This window comes from Microcebus murinus, chromosome 1 (assembly GCF_040939455.1).
Source record: "Microcebus murinus isolate Inina chromosome 1, M.murinus_Inina_mat1.0, whole genome shotgun sequence".
Classification (NCBI taxonomy): domain Eukaryota; kingdom Metazoa; phylum Chordata; class Mammalia; order Primates; family Cheirogaleidae; genus Microcebus; species Microcebus murinus.
Window position 1 is genome coordinate 52,085,696 of NC_134104.1, and position 23,619 is coordinate 52,109,314.

The following is a 23,619-nucleotide window of genomic DNA, read 5'->3' on the forward strand; positions in this document are numbered from 1 at the left end:
TAGGTTGTTTCCATATCTTGGCTACCGTTAATACTGCTGCAATGAGCATGGGAGTGCAGAGATCTCTTTGAGATACTGATTTCATTTCCTTTGGATATATACCAGAAGTGGGATTGCTGGATTATCAAGCGTTTTATTTTTGCTTTCTTTACAGCAGAGTGGTTAAGTCCATGGTCTCTGAAGCCAACATGCATGGGTTCAAATCCCAGCTTTGACAATCTGTAACCTTTAGCAAACTATTAAACTTCTCTGTGCCTCAGTTTCCTTACCTAAAAAATGAATTTCTGCCTTACTGGTGAGGATTCAATGACTTAATAACATATAAAATATTTAGAATAGGTCTTGGTGTGTCCTAAGAATTCAGTGCATGTGGACTCTTCTTGCTACTTGGTTATTCTTATCACCACCTTTATCAGCCCATCTCTTCTGATGGGGAAATCAATTTCTATTCTCTCATTTATCTCCTTCCTGTTTGGATTTATAGCTCTTGAGGCAATGGTGTGGGCTGAGTTTTATGGCATTTCTCATTTATTAATCCATTATTTAATCAATCAGTAAAGATCTCTGTAGTCTACAAAAAGGCATAGCATGAACATTTTCAGCACTTAGAATGGAATAAGTGTTGATTCTGACCTCTAGAGGCCTGATCTAATGATCCATGTCATGGCTGAGTTTCCTGCCTGTTGGGCACAAGCTGTTCAACACAGTGACCAAATATACCATGTGACAAGCAGAGAGCTGAACTATCAATATGGTGACCACCATTTACGATGTTCATTTAGGATTCCCCAGAGTAAAATCAAGCCTAAGACTCACTAGAAAGAATGGGAACAAAATCAAACCCATTATCAGAGTGGAACATCTCTTTCCAAGGCACCTTATAACCAGGCGTAACTCCAAGTCATGTAATCTGCAAAACAGAGATAATTACACCTGCCTGCTCTGTGTCGCACAGAGACAGTGTGAGGATTAATTAAATAATGACTGCCAAGAACATCGAGCTCCTTTGAGATAAATGTTCTACAAATGCAATCTTAGATGATTATTCAAAATTCCATTCTGTAAATATCAGGACAGACTTTCAGCTTATGAGACCAGGTTTATAAAGACCACATCTGCACTGCTGAAATTCCCCCAGAGGATAGAAAGCATGTCTGGAAAATTCCTGACCACCAAACTAACTACAAACTAACACTAACTTTTGCTTTACATAATCACACACAACTTGACAGATGCTTTCTTAACTGTTCTCAGAGTCTCACACAAGGTGCCTGCATTTGGAGTCATATCTTCAGTTAGTAACATTGCTCCTTCCAAATGAACATCTCTTCCATGGCGAGGGCCTCATTCAGCTGATTCCACTTCATGTGACTTTACCTTCATCACTGTAAGGTGACCATCCCAGTTTGGCCAGAATGCAGGACTTTCAATGCAAAACTGGGATAGTTCTGGGAAACCTGGGTGAGTCGGTCACCCTAACATGCTTTTAATAGTAATGATACTAAGTCGCTCCATGACCTTGGAGAATTTACTTCTGAGTGTTTGTAATCTGTGCTAGAAAATATTGGGGTTGAAACTGATGATAATAATAAGAAATTATTTTGTGTAAAGTGCAGTTCTAAATGCTTTATGCTTAAAACCATGACTCCCGAAGGAAGGCATTATGGTTACATCCATTTGACAGATGAGGCACATGGAGATAAAGGAATTTGCTTAATGTTCCACAGCTGGCAAAGTGGCAGGGCTGGGGTGCCGGCCAGGTGATGAGCTACCAGGCCGTGCTTTTAAGCATCATGTGGTGCAGCCTGTCTAAAGGAACTTCGGAGTTTGGAGTTGATAGTTTTCATATAAAAGACCATTTTTCTTTATTTCTATTACAACAGCTCAATAAACTAAGGGTAAAAATATAGGAACATATCTTCCCTTTTTCTCCAATTAAAAAAATGCAAACCATCTTAGGATTCCCTATGCCAGATGAGCAGCAGATCTGTCGTCTCCCTTTTGAGGGCTCCTGTCCCACTGAATTGGCCCGTGCTGCAGCTACCTGGGACATGAGAGGAGTCAGCCACATCTCATTGTCGAGAGCCTTGGCCCCACAGGCTGCCCTGCTCACACCAGGCTGAGCCAGCGCTAGCCTGGCCTTCGTCTTTCTGTGATAGACCAAACGCTCTCTCCGCGCCAGGGACGGCCAGAGATGACACTCCTTGCCTAACTTGAGAGTTGCCACTCTCTATGTGCTGGATCAGACTTGGGCCTTTGAATGCAGACCTTTCTCCCGTCACCTCCCCACAGACTCATCTTCGGGTCAGGGCGCTTTTCCTTTTTCAAACCACAAACAAGTGCTGGTTACAACTCCTTTCTGTTGCAATTGAGTTACCTGCTCACAGTCCAAAAGATGTACTAGCTCAAGCTGCCATACACAATACCATAGACTGGAAACCTAAAACAACACAGATTTATTTTTTATAGTTCTTGAGGCTTGGAAGTCCAAGATCAGGGTGGCAGCATGGCCAAGTTCTGATGATGGCCGTCTTCCTGGCTTAAAGACGGTTGCCTGGCTTCTAATTTTGTCTTCAGTGAGCAGGTGTGCCCTGGTGTCTCTTTCTTTTTTTATAAGAAAACTAAAAGCCCCATCTTCAAATACTATCACATTGGGGATTAGGGCTTCAACCTATGAATTCTTTTGTGTGTAGGGGGAACACAATTCAGTCCATACAACAGCTAATTGATTATCTTCTGGGGATCTTATACTCCTACTTCCCTCCCATAGGGGAGAACTCACTCTGGTAGCTTAAACTCCCCTTATTTTGCCCAAGCTTAAGTGGCTTTCTGATCCCTCTCTTCTTTCCATATAAAAAGAATAAAAAGTGATTTAATCTACAGGATGGCATCTTACTTTACTGGGGAAAAATAGTGTCAAATGATGACTTACCTAGTTCAGGGCTGAGTGATTTAAGGACTGTAGTTCCAAATGGCTTTGGCATATCACCACATTTCTACCCTTGACTTGGAATTCACACTTAAGATTAAAGTGGCTCAATCAAAAAGCAAAGTGTTATTTTTTTTTTCCATTCTATAATTAGCCATCACCATTAGCTAGTCACAGATTCCTATTCACACCATTTGGTTCTCCAGCACATGCAGAATTGCTCATGCGAATCCGGAAGCAGAAAACAGGTACCACGTGAAACAAAGGAGAATGTGATTGGACTGTTGAGCCTGAAAGATTAGCCCATCTGGACAAGTGGTCTCTGATTAACTCTGAATGCTGACTGATTGAAGGTGTTCCATGCATCAGAAAATTCCACTGGCGCTTCTAACAGCAGTTTTGTTTGTTTGTTTCATCACCACGGACTCGCCATCCCACTACTCAAGCTTTGGTTTCATGAAAAAGCAATGCATTTAAAAGTTTAGAGTGTTTTTCTGGTACCATGCCACCTCCTTGGAAATGTCGTTAGTTGTTTTCTTTGGAGAGTAAAAACAGGGTTAGTTATGGACTCATGTGTGAGAAGTGACCTGGTACTAATCCTAATCCCATCTTTCCCACTTTTAGTTGGGTGTCTTTGTCTTAGGGTTGTTGCAAGAATTAAATAAAATAATTTACATAAGTAAAATACTTAGCATGGTGCTGTGTGCAGTGAACACTAGTTGATTTTATTATTTTCACTACCCTATGGGGCAAAGTTATTATTTTTCCTTTGTATAACATAAGAATAGGCAGCTGAATGAACATTTGTTGAATGAAGATTATGTAGACCAGTAGTTGCCAGAATTTTGGATTTCAAGACCCATTAAAACTTTAAAAAAGAAATTGGGATTGATATGGGGCTGCTTCATTTTAATTTTCCAAGCTAAGGTATCTGAAAATTAATTTCCAGCATAAGCAACAATATGGTGTTATAAACAAAGGAAGTTGTACCGCAGCTATAGTATGTAATTAAAATGGAATAGATTTAACTTATGGAAAAAACATATTTATTGCTCATATTTTTCTCATTTTGCTGAGGAACGGTGGAAGCAAGGTGGTCTGGCAGAGGACACAAACTGGCATTTAGAAATCACTAATCCAGTCCAAACCTTTGCCTTCATCAACCATCTGAGCCAAGTGGTTGTCGCTCCTAATTTTAGGGATCTTTAGGCATGAAGATTTCACAGTCTTCCTGGCAGCTTCTTCTAAAGTTTAATCATGCTTAAGTTATGTCTGAGCCGCCAGAGGATTGAATCCAGCCAATAAAGAAAATGCAGCCTGACCTGCCTGCCTTGTGGGTGGGCTGTGCCTCCCGAGGTGTTTAAATGTATCATTGAATCTCCTCGTGGTCATTCAGATTTGAAGACAAGCCCACTCAGAGCAAGCCCTCTTCCAGTTAAAAAAGTAAGCAGTATGTGACTCTCACTGGAAGCTTTTTTGCCCTTTCTCTCCAGGGACATAGAAGAATTCTGGAAGTATTTGAATGAATAGAATTCATCCCCATGTCAAGTCATGAGATCTTCAATCAGAGCAAACATGCAGTTACAGCCAATCCACTGTCATGGCCCTGGCTACCTCTGCCCGAGCCCTGAGCAGCGAATCAAGCGACTGGAGACGTTTTAATTTTCATCCAAATTTCTGGGCCTCATAGACAGCCTTTTGATAGTTAAAGTAGTTATAAGAAAACAAAAGCAGAATCTCTCCACTTTACATTTGTAACAATTTGTACTAGAACCTGAAGTTTGTTTCTATTAAAAAATGTTCACACTTTGGGTGCAGGGGGGTCTATATTCTGTTAGGGACAGAGTCAAGTAAAGGAGGATTGATTTTATTTGTTAAAAAGATGAATTCATGCTACAGAAAAGCTCTGTAGCTGGGCTGAATTTTCTTTATCCTTTTAAAATAAAATTACAATACCAAAAACCTACTTTTTCTGTTCCTTTTAAGTTTGGTTTGTACAAGGCAGCTTAGTTACAGAATATGCTTCATTATTTGTAACCATTTTGTGTCTACTTATAGCCTAAGAATGGTGAGAAGATTAGACAGACACAAATTTAACTTGAAATAAATTTAGAGGACAATCTGAAGATTTGCACCAAAACTCTTCCTGGTATAACAAATAAATATTTTTGCAATAAAGGGTTGTGATAAGGCTTTCTTACATTCTGTGTCTTTTTATCATGTTTCGCAATCATCTTCAGTCTTTAGGACAAAGATGACATCTTTTTTGTACCCTCAAATCAGGACAAATGATCTAATGGAACAGAATACTTAAAATTTTGATTATCCTAGAAAACTTCAAGGTGTAGGGTCACTGTATCTGAATGTGAGCAGAAAAGAACATTGTAAAAATATCAAATTGTTGTCTCAATTTTCAGGATATTAATATATCTATATCAATTTTTTTAAAAAAATCCATCTTGAGATGAATCAAATGAATTTTTATGCACACATACAGATTCCTTCATTCATGCTATAAACTAGGGAACTGCCAAAAACACACTTCCCTTTGTTACTAAATGTTACCACTGCATTAAACATTTTTCTAGTTCTGAATCAATAAAGAAAGCTTTACGTTAAAAAAAAAATGCTCCTAAGAATCAGACAGATAGCTGCAAAACAGGAAATATATCAGCTTTATTCAATACACACCATTTTAAATGAAAGCATCATTCCTCAGAAAGCGAGTATGCTTTGGAGAAAGCAGAAATGTATTATTCTGCAGGGGAATTCTCTTTACCCAGGTGACTCTTTGCAATAAATTCCAAAAACTAAAATTACACAGTAAAGTAGATTCCGTCTATGATATGTGGGTGTTTTGAATAAAGGCCTAATTGTACCCTTTGTCCTACTTCCTCAAAAAACAAAATAACAAATTTTAAAAAAAAACCAGAAGGGTCCAAGGCTATAAGAATTCCCTCAGTAGGACTCTCGCCAAAAGGAAGACATATCACTATTAAAATAGAAATGATTGTACTGGGCTTTCCCAATCCAGTGCCTCTGCTTTTAGACACTAGGACATTATTGGGTCCATATACTATCAGGAGATTATCTTTGGAATACCAAGCACAGCCTAGACTGCATGAAGGACATTGGAGAAGGCTATAGAAACACTGAGCAGCAAGAATAGTGGTCATGTTTAAATGAAGCCTTTATTGGAATAATTGGAAATAGAGGCCATGTGAGGATACCATTTTCCGGGACATGTTTAAATTATAATCCTCAAAGGTACAACTCTCCATGTGTGTATGGACCTTGTCTCCATAATGCTGCCAGTTTGTGCTAATGTGTGACAGCATTAGTGCTATTTATAATCAACAAAATCACTAACATTGTAATCATGCAAGTTTGGTGTTAGTAATTATAACAGAATAAATGGCAGTCAGAATGCCTTTGCTGCAGTTATTGATGTTGATGGCAAACACATCCAAGGAGGGTGGTTTTTTTCTCTCTTTCTTTTTCCCCCCTTTAGGGAAGCCATCCAAATAGGGCAGAACTTGCAAGTGTTTGCCAGGAGAAAGGTTTTACATGTGATTTAAAAACAGACTTCTTGAAAGGAGATGTCAGAAAGATACACTGCCTCTTTAAATGGCCAGGATTTATGAATAGTTCACTTATTTTAAAAAATAATCACATATATGTTGTATAAATTATACTTGCAAACATATGCTCACCAGTCCTCATCGCGGAAAGGCTGTGGCTAAATCCCAATCTGGAGCTGACGCCGTCTTTCCATGCCCCTCTGGTGACTCACGCACACTTGCTGCTGTCCCCACGGAGGTGCCTGCATGTTATAGAGTCCCTTTTGTACTACGCTGAGCACCGACTTATATGTTTCTTACCACCAATGCTGGGTACAAAATACAACCCAGAGACTTTACTGCCTATAATCAAGAGCACCAATGCTACTAGTGATATAAAGATGGAGCTGTCTGAGAAACAGACATTTTATCTTTTGGTTGGTTTTATTTCCTCGTGGCTTAAATTATGAGTGAATGTTTTTCTTATTTCTTACTTTCCCCATAAGTAGTCTTTTCAGCAGCAAAATTACTACTCATTCTTAATAACTACCAGGCAATAAAGTGAGATGTCTATTTGGGAGACAGTGGGTGTGCATTCCAATTATTCCATTCATCATGTATTCGGGAGAGTAAAAAGGCAGAAATTTCTGGGGCCTCTGGAGAGGGTGGCTTAAAAGACTGTATACAGGAAGTGAGTATCAATGCTCTGCTTCTTGATGGAATAGGCGGCTTCATGAGAGCTCTGGGATTTAATAGGCAAAGGCAAATACAGTAAAATCAATCCCCTTATAGTTAGGAGCTCTGTGAAACAGAACACTCAGTGGAGCTTGTTTTTAAACATCAGTGCTGGGAGGCCGAGGTGGGCAGATTGTCTGAGCTCAGGAGTTCAAGACCAGCCTGAACAAGAGCAAGACCCCATCTCTCCTAAAAGAAAGAAAAAAAAATAGCTGGAAAACTAAAAATATATGGGAAAATAATGGCTGGGCGTGGTGGCATGCCTGTAGTCCCAGCTACTCAGCAGGCTGAGGCAGGAGGATCGCTTGAGCCCAGGAGTTTGAGGTTGCTGTGAGCTAGGCTGACACCACGGCACTCTTGCCTGGGCAACAGAGAGAGACTCTGTCTCAAAAACAAAACAAAACAAAACAAAACAAAAAACATTGGTGCCCTTTTACTCAGCAAGGTACGTTTCTAGGGCTTTATCTGAAGGAAATAATTAGGTCCATGACAGAGAGGTACATTCAAGGATATCCCCTGCAACACTGTTTATAATAGTCCCTATTTTGGCTCAGAGCTTAAGAGAGGAGAACTTGCCCAGATACAGGTATTAGGAGTTCATTTCCAAGGTGATCCCAGGAGGCAGGAGGGAGAGTAGGGAAGGAGGAAGAGCAAATGTAGTGAAGCCGAGGCTGTGGGCTCCAGGGCTCAACCCCACAGCAGCCTCCCAAGCATCACTTCAAGGCCTCCCCAAGTCATTTACCAACCATTTCCGTCCCCCACTGGTTGAAGGCTGTCTGGGAGCAGGGGGATAACTCTCTCTCCTTTACTTCTAGGCTCTTCAGAACTGGAAAAGCCCCCGAGCTGGCTTGAGCTGGGCTGTCAGCACCGGGAGAGGCTGAGCTCTCATGACACCAATCGTTGTCCCCGTGACTGAAACCGGAAGCACCGAGGAACACCACCCTGGGAACCAGAGGCGGCCAGTCTGTGGTAGCCTAAACTGGAAACACCAGGAAGATCCACTAACTTGGAACTGTTTAAACAAATTGTTACACATTGATACTAGAATATTTTGTAGCCATCAACAATTACGATGTCTGTACTTATTTATGGACATAAAAAGGCATGTGCCAACAAAAAAGCAAGTTACAATGGCAGTATATGCACTATTTTTTTAAAGACACTATAACTATACAGATGTAGGCCAGGTTATGGAACACACAACAGATACAAAGTTGTTTTATGCAAATTGCTCCATAAGGTACATAATTTAATGTTAGAGATGTGGACACTTTTACATTCTAGTGTGGAACACAAAGTAGCCTGGTACAAAGGTAAACAGTTGAGCCTGACAGCAGCTTCCCACCCCTCACCCTGTCCCCACCTGCCTCTGTCACCTGCTGTGATCTCAGAGTGTCAGCCATGCTAATTCCGTGTTGTTTGTGTCATTCCCCTTTGCTGCCTTCTAATCAGGACTGGAAAGTGGTGATAAGGACAGAGGCTAGCAGTCTATTTGAAGGCGTAAAAAGAAAAATACAGCACCCCTAGTACAAAGTTTGTGGCTAGTCACGGGTGGTTCAATAGTTTTAAAGAACTTGTCTTTTTTCTTTTTAAAAAATCATTTTAAAAGGGAATGGTAACACTGAATGGTGATACAAAAGCAGCAGAAGCATTTCAATGTATATGAAATGTGATTTGCTCAAGCCCTTTGAAAAGCAAATGATTGCATAAATTGGAAGAGGCTTATATTCCTTAGGAAAAGTGGTTTTCTCTGGATGGTGGAATTTCAAATTATATTCCTTTATTGGCTTTTCCCCCCCAATATGTCTCCAAAACTTATGTTAGTTGAGTAAGAAAGCATGATGACAACAGGGACAGGAACAAAAGAGAGCATTTTATTAGTCACCTGTAGTTTCTGTGGAAAATTTCCATTAATAAATACAAAGAAAAGTGGCTGTCCCAGAGCATCGATGGAGGAATCTGTTGGAAGGAACAGGCTGACACTGTGTTTCATAGCACTTTGGATAAAAGAGAGGCAATATCAATTTCAATTGTCTGTATGTTAAAAATGAAGGACAGGCTGGTTGTGGTGGCTCACACCTGTAATTCCAGCACTTTGAGAAGCCACCGTGGGAGGATTACTTGAGGCCAGGAGTTCAAGACCAGCCTGGGCAACACTTGTCTCTACCAAAAAACAAAAAAAGGAGTGCAGTGGTTTATAGAGATTATGGACGAGTTCCTCTTCCTCGACCCCCACCAACCGCTGACATCTCTTTTATCCACCTTAAAAGGTGGTGCCCAGGTGACCTCCAAGCAACAAGAGTCTGGGCTGGGATCTCACCTGTTTCCATGATAGGACAAAACCAGCTTTTTGACCTCATGGCAGCCCAAGGCCAGGCGGCCTGCAACATGGATAGCCACAAGCCAACTTGGTAACAGATTTTCTGACAACACCAGGCGGTTAAATTGGTCCATCTGGTGAGTTCCCACAGGTGAACAACTCTGTTTTCCTATGTGAAATAATGCCAGCTGTATCTAGCTGATCACACTGGTGTGAACCTGTTGCTTATGAGCTCTCCTACAAGAACACTTTTTCCAGTTACTTTTTAAAAGTAGGTAGTAATATTACATCATTAAAATAAAAACACATTTATTTCCTAATTGTTTTTAAATGATGCTATTTTAAAAGTGCCCTATATTAAAAAAAATATGTATGTGCCCTGGCTGAATGCAGCTATAATAAACCCTGTAAACTGAAGTTAATAAATATTTAGACTTTTTAGCGCATTAAAAAAAAATGAAGGTTGATGGGCGCACCAAGAAGAACAGGGACATTATTTAAATTTTATGCATTTTAATGGAAGAAATAGTTCACTGGTTGTCCTCCCTTTCTTCAAAGCAATGATTTTCAGGCTTGGATTTTTGACACCCCATGGTATCACCAATTATCCCAGGGGAGGCCACAGAATTACCATTGCCTTGTGTTCAGCTCATCTCATTCATTGATTTAGTTGGTCCACTTGGGCATGTTTCAAAGAGGGTGATTGAAAATGCAGCCTGACAGGTTAGCAGAAGTGGCAGGGCCTCGGAGGAGGCGTGGAGGGAGGAGGGTGGCTGCTTATGCATTGGCAACTCCAGAAGGTGCACTGAATGCTGGCCCCGAGAATGCACGCCCAGGGGTGACCTGAAGACCAGGGGCAGAAGACAGGTGAATCCCTTCGGTACTGACGGACCTCAAAGATGGTCCCAGAGGCAGGCGAGTGGTAGGAGAGTCACGTGACAAAACTAGGCTGCCTTCCATGAATCCAGTAAAGTTCAAAAGCAGCCACATTACAGAGACCATGTGTTATTCTTTTCCTTTCCTCACTGCCTGAAACTTTTTTTTTTTTTGCTAGGAGGACTGTTTCAAGCTCAACTAGCCCAGTTCTATTTCCACACATTCATTATTATTGTTGGTAGCAGTAGCGAGATTTTAAAATATTAACTTTTATAAAATATTAAATGCTGTTCTCACCTCTCTGTCAGTATCTTCCGTTACTGTTTCTATCCCTTCGGGTATCTAGGCAGTTCTGTGCTCATTATCTCAAGGGAGGATGTGACTGGGAGAGGGAGAGGGGGAGAGAGATGGTGTGAGCAAGCTGAACCTTGGCCTGGGGGCGGGGGGGCGGGAGGAAGGCTTCTAGGAAAAACTACACATTTGGGAAGACCGGTGTTGCAAGGCTCCTGAGGAGACCAGAGAGGAGAAGACAGATGTTTCCTTCCTGGTTACTAACAGCCCTAGAGAGGACCTTAGAACCAGTGACACATGGGAATTGATCAAGCCAGATACAGGAAGACCCCAGAGAGGAACTTCAGAGAGAATGTAGGATGAGTGGCCTTAGGTAGCCTCATGGGACGTCACTGAACAATGACATCATTGTTCAAGGTCACGTAGCCAGGTAGGAGCAAAAATTGAGTGGCAATAAAATCTGGTCTCCTCATTCCCTGTCTTGTACTTTTTTCCTATACACTATATTGCCAGTTAGCTTGTGCAAAAATAAGTTCAAACTCTGACAAATTTAACAACGTTCCCCAAAGTCCATTTATAAAAAATAGAGAAAGATTTTTTGGCATGTAATGCTCGTTTTACTAGAGATGCTTTAAAAATCTCTGCTGTAGAAAAAAAAGTAGTCACAATAAATTTCTCATATTGAAAATGTCAAGTTCCTATTTGTTATATGATGATGTCAGTGACTACAAAATATGAATTTCTTGTTGAGGATATAAACTCTACAAAGATTTGGATTCCAATATCTGTAGAGATACCGGTGATAACTGGAAGTTGCTTTGCGTGAGTTGTTTTGAAATAGTTGTTACGGCCATTGCTCATAGCAAGTCTGTGTATGTGTGTGTCTGAAACAGAGATTGCAATTGCAGATATTTGTACTCATATTTGTCACTGCCACCAAACTCTGAAGCGGATATTGCCAGAGGGTCTCATTCTCATGCAAGAGATTGTGGCTAACAATGGGAAGCACAAGATACCAATATTTGTTGAATATTTACTATATTTAGGGACCATGGGGTACTTCTGCTTCTGCAGAAAACTGGCTGGTCTACAGTGGCCTGACCACACCATGACTCACATATCATTCTTTTTTTTTTTTTTATTAAAGCCTCATTTTTTATTTTATTTTATTTTTTTTTGAGACAGAGGCTTGCTCTGTTTCCCTGGCTTGAGTGTCGTGGTGTCAGCCTAGCTCACAGCAACTTCAAACTCCTGGGCTCAAGCAATCCTTCCACCTCAGCCTCCCAAGTAGCTGGGACTACAGGCACGTGCCACCATGCCCAGCTGATTTTTTGTATTTTTGGTAGAGACGGGGTCTTGCTCTTGCTCAGGCTGATCTTGAACTCCTGAGCTCAAAGGATCTGCCTGCCTTGGCCTCTCAAAGTGCTAGGATTACAGGCATGAGCCACCACTGTGCCTGGCCACATGGCATTCATTAATACATCCATTCAACAGATAGTCTGCAAGTATGTACTAGGCTCCTAGAGCATCACAAGCATTGTTCTAGATGCTAAGGATACAGCAGTGAACAAGAGGATAAGTTCTCTGTTTTCCTGGAACTTATGTTTCAGAGTGAAAATAAAAAATAATTAAAAAGTAAGCAAATAAATGTACAAGTTTAATACTCTCTGCACTGGGCTAAGCATTTAATCACACTATATCATTTCATTATTTGAACAACCCACGTAGGTACACCATAATCATTTAATGTTACAAATTAGTAAAATAAAGGACGAGAAGGTAAATAACTCTACTTGATGTCTCAAAGCCCATGAATGGTGGAGATGAAATACTAACCTAGAAAATCTTATTTCAGGGCTCATGCTCTCAACTGCTATAATACTGCTATAGACTGAATTTTTTTGTCCCCTCAAAATTTATGTTGAAACCTAATCCCCAATGGGATGGTATTAGGAAGTGGGGTGATTGAGAGGCTATTAGGTCATGAGAGTGGAGCCCTCATGAATGGAACTAGTGCCCTTATAGAAAAGGCCCCAGAGAGCTTCTTTTCTCCTTCTACCATTTGAGGATCCAGCAGAAAGAGGGCTGTGTATGAACCAGGAATAGGGCCTTCACCAGACATCCAATCTGCCAGCAACTGCATCTTGGACTTCCCACCCTCTAAGACTATGAGAAATACATTTTTATTGTTTATAAGCCACCCAGGCTATGGTGTTCTGTTATATCCATCTAAAAGGACTAAGACAAAAGCCTTATAAACTGCCTACTGAGTGCTAGGACTGGTGAGGAAGACAGCATATGACCATATAATGTGACAGATGGCATACTTCGCTAAACCAAGTCTCAGTAGGTATATAGGGTGAGGGAAATCCATCCAAAATAGAGGTGTCTGGAAGGGCTTTCTGGAGAAGTTGAGGCCGGATCTGGGCCTTGAAGAAGAAGTGGGAATGAATGAGGGAAAGGAAATGGAAGAGCATTGCAAGCCAAGAGGGCAACTTTAACTTGATGCGTGGAGCTGGTGGTGGTGTATCAGGGAGTCACCAGACACGAGGCCAGAAAGAAATCAAGGGACAGATTCAGAAGGGCCTTGAGTACCACTCCAAGGAGGAGCTGGGACTCTTCTTCTAAAGGCAATGGGGAGGTATGGGCTGATTTTGAGAGCAATACGATCCCATCTGCAATTTAAATGTCCCCTTGGGCTCCCAGTCCACTAGGTCTTTGCTAAGAGTTGAGTCCCTTTCTGTCCTCTACCCTAACCCTCAGCTCATGGGAACAGCCTTGGCCAGGTCTGTGATACTCACCCTAGACATCCCACCTCCAGTGAGACACCATACTGTTGATATAAAAAAACAGGCTTAAGACAATTCTTGTACAATTATTTAAATTATTGGTAAAAGATGAGTAATAGCCACAATGATTCCTGAATTTATTCTTGACTTAACATTTGCCTCTGGTTTCAATTTAGCAGAGATTTATGGAAGCCCCCTGTGTACCTAGCACTGTTTTAGATGCTGAATGAGCTTCTAAAGAAATACTGCGCGTAATTCAGTCCCTATCTGAAAAAAGTTGGTTTTTTTTCTTTTGACAAAAATATACAAAGCAGCATGTGATTCTTCACTTATGTGTAATAAAACACCAGGGCAGAAAGAAATTCCTGGATCAGGTTGTCATGGAGAGAGGGAACCTTAGATGAACTTGAAAGGATTAGGCACCCAGGATGTGAGAAGACACCAAAATGAATTATTTTCAGTAATAACAGTAATCTCTATTTCTTCATGGCTAGACAGACTCAAATGTTAATTGTAATTTTCACTGGAAAAATTAGACAGTGAATACAAAACCATGCAAACATGAGGACAACTAAATCTTTCTGCTTAACCATTTGTTTCTTGGGAAGTCACCTTTTTATCGTGAATTGTTATGAGAAAACTGGGGACAGGAACCGGCTTCTGAAAACAGCAAAATAAACTCTCTGAGGTGTGAAAATGAAATCTCCCACTTTTAGCTTTGGAACTGTGGTGGACGTAGACACAACAGAACACTCCTCTGGGTGTTGGCAGAAGCTTATCATGAGCACTCTTGCAAGAGCTTGACAATCTAGCTAGATAGTATTTTGGGAAGTTAGTTTGAATATTCACCATTATGTATGTATATTATACACTTGGTAAAGGTTCTTAAACAATCATCACTTTTTCTGAGAGTAATGCCTTTTGATTTAAAGAAATATATAAATGCACATGCACATACATACACACACACACACACACACACATATATTCAAATTGTTTCATAATTTAAAAAGCAATAATCCATTGACAAAGCTGACACCCAATATCCCAAAGCCACAAATCACAACACAGTGGAAGCTTGTTCTCTCCCTATTCTTCTCCCGCAGGTGGACGGACGCCCACCGCAGGCAGCCCTTGTGGAGAGCCGGAGCAGGTCTGACCACAGAGGAAATGAGAAATGCAAAGCAGAGAGCCAGGCGCCACTGCCACTGACAGCCAGGTCTTTTGTAACGTGCACTTCTCCCTCCATACAACAAGGGCTTGTCTTTAAGCCTAGAAGCCAGGGGCCATTCCTTCTAATTAGGCCAGTAGTCACCATTGTGGCTCCCATAAAATTAATGAAATGACTAATTAGATGCCGAATATTATGCTGTCGTTCCAGTCCACTAAGGATAACAATGTGACAGTCTCCGCTTAAGAGGCTTATGGCCTAAAAGAAATACAAACAGACCTCAATTTCTTTTTTTCTCACTTGAGTGAATATATCTTACACTGTTCTGTCAAGTCAGAAAGGTTCTGTCAGGGAGAATAAGCTCCTTTTAATATGTATGCAGAAAGAAACCTAAAGAGTTAGAGCGGTGAGCGCAACAGAATCACCTTTCCCAAGGCTTAGAAAGGGGCTTCCCGGGAAACAGCCAGGGAATAGCTTGCCCGTCCTCTCATTCCCAGCCTTGAACACAAGGCACGCACCATCCGCCTAAAACAATGCAGGACGGAATCTTTGAAAGATGGAGAATTAATGGCTGTGAACCCTCTAAAAGGATGTTTTATTTTACTTACCTCAATTATTATTTCCATTGCAAAATCATGGTCCTTCAGTGAACATCTGCTGACTTACTGCTGCAATGTTTTGTGTACCTGAAGGGAGAGACTACAGGTATCTGAAGAGCTGTATCTGTTGGATAGAAATGTAAACCTTAATGCTTTTCTCAGAGGGAAACCCTCTAATTTCAATAAGAATTGAGCTACACGGTGCTTTTATGTGAGTAACCCAGTGTAAAGTCTGCTGATTGTGAACGGAAGAATTAAAACATTTCTGAGAATAAACATTGCTGATATTTATAAGAATGATTGTCCCTAAGCTGTTTTTGAGTAGAAATTTGGAGGCATTTGTTTAAGAATTCTGTTCAGTTGTTCTCTGTGGGTTCCTGCCTTTCTTTCCCTGTCATATACAAAAGTTGCTGGTACCAAAATGGAGTCATTTATATCAAACTCTAACAAATTGGAGTCAGAAGAGGCCACAGAGAAGCAGCCTTCACAGACACATGCTTGTGACAGGACTTATCACAAGACATTCTTGCATATAGACAGGTAACAGGACTTATCTCAAAAATTTCCTCAAGATTGCAGAATTCCAGAGAAGCCACTTACATAAGGACACTTTCCTGGCCCCAGAGACGGCTGTCTCCACCAATGAACAAATGCGATGAGCTTGTGACCTATGACCTTTGTTTCAAAGCAGCTTCCATGGACTTCTCTTTGTCTTTAAAAGCTTCCCCTTTTCCCTGACACCCCGGGGCATGCCTATGATCTGTCATAGTATGCATAGCCCGGATTGCAATCCTCTGCTATTCCCAAATAAACTCGTTTATGCTGGAGAACCTGTCTCTCTGAGTTTTGTTTGTTTGTTTTAGGTTGACACGTGTCAGTGAATGGCTAACAGCATATGGCCCGATTAGGGATCTGCACTGAATTTTTATGCACAAAACAAAGGGTGTATTGCAGCAAGGCAAATCGTTACAGATCTTCCTTTCAGGCCACTTTGAGATTAGGTAAGACCAGGAGACCTTCCAGAAAGCAAAGACTCTCAAACCAATGGACCTGAAACCAACTTCAAGACCTTGTGGTGTTTTGTAAGCATGTTGTGGCTTGTCCCCTCCCACCTGGGCATGATTTGGAGCTGCCTTATTGGTCTTTGGATTTCGGCTTCTGTTTTGATCCTTGATCCACCTTTCCTCCGGTCCTCTGCATCTTTCCTTTTTCTCAAAGTCCCTTGATTGGGTGAGGTCAGCCCTCATTGTCTGCTTTTGAGCCTCAGCTATACACTTTGTTCTTCCTCAAATTTTTACTCTAAAAGCCTTCAATTTTGTACTCTGAAAGCCTTCAATTTTGTAATTCTGGGGGAAAATGCAATATCCCAGGGGTGGAGAGCCTGTTGTAGCCTCAGTAACATCTTCCAGAGGCCTGCCACAGGTGTGGGACAGGTTGGGACTTTTGCCTTTCCACTCCTGGCAGCAGTATTTTTCAGAAAACTGGGCACTCTAGTTGGTGTTAACCTTTTGGGCTCCAGTATAGAAAAAAAAAGCAGAAAGCAGAATAAAATGTACTCTGGGAAAAGTACTTTGAAAAAAACACCTGAAAACATCTGAGTTCTGTGTCAAAGGATGTGATACAAATTGCTTGATTATCATAAAAGGTGAATGTAACAGAAAATATGCGGGCCCAACAGCTGGCTGTTCACATGTTATGGAATTAATGAGATTTAAAAAACCCTTTGATCAAAAACACATCTCCCTCAGTGGCCTGTCATTTCATCTGAACTCTTACATTTTCCTGTCCAGAAGGCCTCTGTTCAAATGCAACCATCTTTTCTGGGATGTCCACATACAAATTAATCACCATCAATGTATTAGATGCAATAAGTGATTCTGTGTCCCAGTAGAATAGGCTCTGAGAAAATAAGCACAGAAAAGAACATTTTAACACATTAACTGCCATGTGAGTTGTATTTAACTCATGCTAATTTTGAGCCCGGGGCCTCGTGAAGCATATATAACTCATGTCTCTCCACTTTGGGAGCTGCGAGAACTATTTTTCAAGTTGCATATAACTCACAGACAGAAAACAATAAAAAAAAAACACATTTTTCGTTAAATTAGAAAGGATTGTTTTGTTTTTGAAGTTTTTATTTTATTTTTGTAATAAAACACTGTGGCCCCAATGAAAAAAAATTTCTCGTGTGGTAATGTGTGAAACACAGAGTGAGTCGAGAATGTTTTAGAGCTGTGCTGTCCAATTTGATGGACAATAGGCCTATAAGGCTATTTAATTAAAATCACATAAATAATTTAGTTCCTCAGTCACATTAGCCACACACTTCAAGGACTCAATAGCCTCACGAGGTTAGTGGCCATCATACTAGACAGACACAGGACATTTTTATTGTTGCTGACAGTTTTAAAGCACAGCTCTGGTCTAGAGTAGAGGGGACTTAATGGAAAGAGCATGTCTAAATGGACTGTTTCCATGTTGTGCTTGGAATCCAAAGAACAGCAAAGAAAATACTAGAAAAGAGGTGGGGGAGGGGAAGAGCTGCAATAGAGAAATAGGATTGCATAAAGTCGGGGTGACAGGGAAACCAAAAGCAAGCACTGCCTGTGTCACAATTTTGCTTGGAGTCTTCTGCTTACATATTCTACTAGGAAACGGCAGAATTTCTCAGCAAGTGAGGCCTATGTTCAAATTCTGGCTCTGGCAAATATTAGCTGAGTGGCTGTAAGCAAGTCATTTAACTCTTCTTAATCTTTTCTCATCTGTAAAATAGAGATTATGACTCCTACCTTGCACCGCTGTTGTGAGGATTAAAGATAATTTACATGGATCTGGTATACTATAGATGCTCAATGAATTGGAGCTATCATATCAAAAAACCCATTGTCTTGCCTTGGACAACAGACTGTGACTCGAAATTATATCTGTCTCCATGTCTAGCACATAGTAGGCATTCCATAAATAGTGGCTGGATTTAATTGAGCTGGAATACTCCAACCTCTCTTTTTTAAACTCTCACTCTCAATATGAATAAAGACCCAGCAAAAGAAAGATGCTGTGCAAACTCCGATGCTATGGGTGTTGCCAGAGTAATTAATATGAAATAGGATCAGAAGACAACAGTCCCTTGGAAGCTAATCCTTTTAAGTTAATGGAATCGAAAGATCCTAATTCATGAAACAGCACTTAAATAGTACTGCTTGGACAGTTACTGCTTGGTAGTTATATTTGTTGAATTTTTTAAATTACGCCCTTCATAGAATTGCTTGAGGGCACAAGTACAAAGAATTAATACACTAATTATCATAAGTGAATCATTAAACAGCAACAGTAATTAACAGCTTAAGCTAATATCTTAAAAAATGACAACAACAACAAACCAGTAGCCTTAGTGGTCCTTTACCAGAAGTGGTTAGTTAAAAGAGGAGCTGATTGGCAGAATGTCGGATGTAAAGAGGAATCACATACGTTCATCTGGCCCTGTCCACTGCCTTCATGTTGAAACCAGTGTGGACAGATGACTCCTCGCTTTAACGCACTGAATAAGACATTTTATCCTCTTTCTTAGGTCTGCACTCATTGTGATTTTTTTTTCTTTATAGATATCTAAGAAAGGCTATTCATCTACTCCTAAGCACTCAGGAGCCGCATCTGAGTCTTCAGTTCCTAATCTGTCGAATGAGACATTGAAACTCCCAGATGAGAAGTTTTAAGTTTGGTCTAGACCACTGGGCGGCTTGGAGAACAGCAAGAAGTGTAGACCGTGTGAGCAGGCACAGGTCCGATTCCCTCTCTTGCCAACCCTAACACTCCTCTCCTGACCTTCATTAAGCCAGCACAGCCCAGATTTTATTTAATTGGTTTGCTTTAATTAGGCTTGAAGAAAAGGCTCCAACAATTTAAAAATAATTATTTTGGAAATCGCTGAGTTAGAGAATTCTAAATTTTCTGTTCACTTAAATCCTGCGGTTCTGAACCATCGCTGCTAGATCATACCCCCCATCCCCCATAGTGTGAGTCAATGAATTTGTGTGTTGGGGGGAAGCTCACATTTAAAAAAACCCTCCAAAGGATCTGAACTTGCAGCCAGGCTTAAGATCTACTGTTTAGTCCGATGGTATCAATCTCTTTTTAAACAAATAGAGGCAGCATTTCATTTTTTTTTCTGCCAGAGTTTTGCCCAGGAAAATTAATGTTTATAGACATTATTTTATTATTCCTTTGCATATTTCTACATAAATCGACATTCCCATTTTGCCACCCACCAAATAATAGCTGTTCTGACTCTCAAACCAGCTCAATTTATCATTTAACTCTACTGATTTCTATGCTATCAAGAAAAGATGTGCTTCATTCAATTAAGATGGTCCATTTTAGTAAATCTGTAAGTGCCCACCTCTAAAGGTTAGCGTTGCTATTGCTACACAGTGTTAGAGTGAATTTTGCCTTTCATATATTACTTTTTATGACAAAATTTAACCTATTGTTGTGCCTTACACACAGTAAGTTCACACTAAATGATTAATGTCACAGTAGGAAGCCAGAAATAATTCTACTTATCTATTACAAAATGTGTATAGAATTCTAGGTTGGTGGAGTTTTCCCTTCAACATTTTAAATCTTTTACTCCACTCTTTTTGTTTACATGACATTCGATAAGAAATCTTTTATAATTATCATCTTGTTCTTCTATAGGTAAGATTTTTTTCTGGAGTTTTTCAAGTTTTTTCTCTTTCATTTTGATTTCATGTAATTTGAATATGATATGCCTAGAACTTTTTGTTTTTCATTTTTACTTTTTATTCTACTTGGTGGTTTTTAAGCATTCAGAATTTGTGGTTTAGTGTTATTATTTTGGGGAATAAGAACTCAGACATTATTACTCCAAATATTTCTTCTGCTTCATTTTCTTTTCCCTCTCCTTCTAGCAGTTCAATTGCATAATTGTTTTTGGATGTTCTGTTCTGTTTTTTAAACTCTCTTTTCTCTTTGCACTTTGGTTTAGGAAGTTTCTATTGATCTGTGCTCAGGCTCTCTAATCTTTTCCTTGGCTGTGTCAACTTTACGGTTGAGCAAATCAAAGGTATTCTTAATTTCTTTTACAGTGTTTTGGATTTCTAGCATTTCCTTTTGGCCCTTTTTTACAATTTCTATGTCTCTGCTTACATTTTCCCTCTGATTTTTGCATGTTAGCTACTCTTTCCATTAGATCCTTTAGCATATAAATCACAGTTATTTTAGATTCCCTGATATTGTTATCATATCTGAGTAGGGCTCTGATGATTGCTTTGTCCCTTCAGATTGTGTTTCCCCCCTTTGCCATACCTTGTAATCTTTTGCTGAAAGCTGGAAATGTTGTATCAGGTAATACAAATTGAGGTAAGTAGGCCCCTATGAGGATTTATGTTAATCTGGCTAAGAGTTGGGTTGTGCTATGGTTCGAATGTTTGCCCCCCTCCCCAACTGATATGTTGAAACCTAATCCTCAATGCAATAGCATGGGACTTTTAGAAGGTGATTAGGTCATGAGGTCAGAACCCTCATGAATGGAATTAATACCCTTGTAAAAGAGGCTGATGGAGCTCATCTATCCCTTCTGCCTTGTGAAGACACCACTAACAGACACCTTCTTTAAGGCTAAGAGCAAGCCCTCATCAGACACCAAATCTGCTGCTGCCTTGATCTTGGACTTCCCAATCTCCAGAACTGTGAGCAATAAATTTCTATCCTTTGTAATTTACCCACTTTAAGGTATATTTTTTTAAAGCAGCCAGAATGGATTAAGACAGATTGTGTTTAATGTTGTCTGTAGCTGTAAGTGCCAGAAGCTTCAAATTCCTCTAGTGTCTTTGTTTCTGTCTATGCTCTTGATTTTGGGCTTCCTTCAGTGCTCCTTCTTACAGACAGTTTGTGTTTTGCAGCTTCTTTAGTTGTATCCAGTGTTACCCTGGAGCCCCACGGTGTGGCACTAAGATGTGCAGAAAGGAAAGAATTCTGTAATCTTCCAATTAAACTAAATCTCAGGGCATCATTGAGCCTATGTCTCAAGTCTTTTACCTTCAGAAGTATTTCTCTAGCAAGATGGTTTCTTCCCCTGTTCCTATTCTTCTCTCCTGCTTTTGTGTTCCCCAAGGTACTTCCTCAAAGCCCTGTCTTCTGTTGACTATATTCTGCCTCCCTGTTTGTGTCAGACAGGGAGATTAAAGAGTTTTCTACCTGGGATAAGACTCTGCCAAAGTCTTTTCCCACGGACAGGAGACTTCTGGGTGTATTTCACAATGATTGCTCTTGCCCTTCTCCTACCAGAGCTATCAGGAATCTCTCTTGGTTCTTCACCATGAGAATCTGGTAGGCTCCTGGAGATAAAGACCTTGAAAGTATGTTCTACCCTGGCCCCCAAGACTGTGTCCTCCAGGAGTTTCTGACCCTCAGGTTATTCCACACTCAGCCTCTAGAAATTCATCAGGGTTACCACTTAAGACTGTCTCACAGCAACTTCTGTGCCAGGTAATCATATCTTAGCTGGGACTTTTATGGATGCACCTGCCTCTCCAGATTTCAAGGTAGTGGCTTACCCTGCAAACTTAGGTCTACAGTGGATCCAAGACAAGTTACTGATTTTCAGTTTGTTATAAGGACAGTAGTGACAACTTCCAAGCTCTTTACATGTTGAAGTGGAAATTCAAAGTCTTGACTCCAGACTTTTTATAGTTCGTCTCAAGGATTCTGGGTTCATGTGGTGGAAGGGTTGACACAGCTCTCTTCCCCCTCCTCCATTGTGTAGGCCCTAGACCTCATTTCCTATTCCTCTATGGGGCCAATGCCCAAGCCCCTGGATAATGGGAATAGGCACCATTCCATCTCTACCACTGCTGCATCACCTCACATACATCTACTCTGCTTTTCAGTTTCTTCTTTGGTTTTGGCCACTAGAAATTTCCTTTACCTTCTACTATTCTCAGATGAAAATTTATAAGAACATTCATTTATGTCCATATGGCATTCTAACTATTTGGTAGATGAAAGATTTTTAGATTATTCAGTCTTTAATATTGCTAAAACTGGCCTCTAACCAATCTTTCTATTCCAATATTTGGTGAGCTGGTGGGATCTATTGGCTCAGGCAAAGCCCTAGGCAGGGAGCTGGGTCTCCCAGACACTGCTCGCTGCTCTGCCCAAGATACTGTGTTATGGGGAACATGAGAAGCTGCTCAGCATCAGTCAAGTGATGGGCCAAGTGTGAAGGCAACAATGGTATAGCATTTCCAACAGATTTTCCTGAGCTCAGTGGATATCAGCTTCTCTTGTTTGTGATCCTGATAATGTTTATCTTCTTCAGTACCATAAATAATTCTTCACTGCCGAATTTCTTTTGTGTGTGTCTCTATTGCCCTTGTTGGCCCCATCCTAAGCAATCTTGGCTAGATTTTGACTGATTCAGATCAGTTTTGTCTACCTCTCACCCTTCCCTCTGCCTTATCCCATGACTCCAGCTTATGAGAAAAGGGATTTCACAAATCCTATCTCCTTCTTGGTGATATATTAATCGTTTGTTCTTTTTTAATATATAGCTTTGACCCAGGGAAATATTGAAGTTAAATCTGCACAATTACTTTGAAGAACTATGGGATGTCCAAGTTGTCAATCCCTGGGACCTAGTTTGCCTATGTGCCCCAAGCCTCATGGGGGAGGGGAGGTACATGTAAAGAAGAATTAAAATATTTTGTCAAATATTCTAGTTTATTGAGTTTAGTTACTGAAAGAAGGAATGGTGGGCATGATTCTGCAACTCCCAAGAAAGAAACCTAATTGTGTTGGAGTACAGAAGCCTACTATCTGAGTATTTAAAAGGAGCACTTTATTAAGTATTTCTTTTTTCTTGAGATAAGAATATTAAAACCTTAATTTCTGGGCTTCAGGTCAAACTCCCTTAACAAGCGCTGTGAGTGGGGTGGCTGCAGGTCCCTCACAAGGATCTATTCTTCAAACACTCTTTTGAAACTGAACCAGCAGGCAGAGGCTATAGGGAACAAGCGAAGGGCACCCATACAAGAGGTTGGTTAATTCCATTATAAATCAAACTACAAAAGGATAGCAACTTGCTGTAAGTTCTTGAAATGCTCATAATGAAGAATGCTTTTTCTTTAGAAGGGCTTCAGTTCGCTGGCTTTAAAGAAATCCTACAAAGCTCACGTCCTTAGGTGCATGTTTGTGTGTAAACATGGTGGAGTGTTAGTGATTAGAAGAAAGGCAATCTCATAAGTAAGGAAAAGAGAAGAACATTCAAATATGATGCTGTATCCCATGTAGGTTCACAATGTCAACTTTCATATTGACTGAACTCTTGAG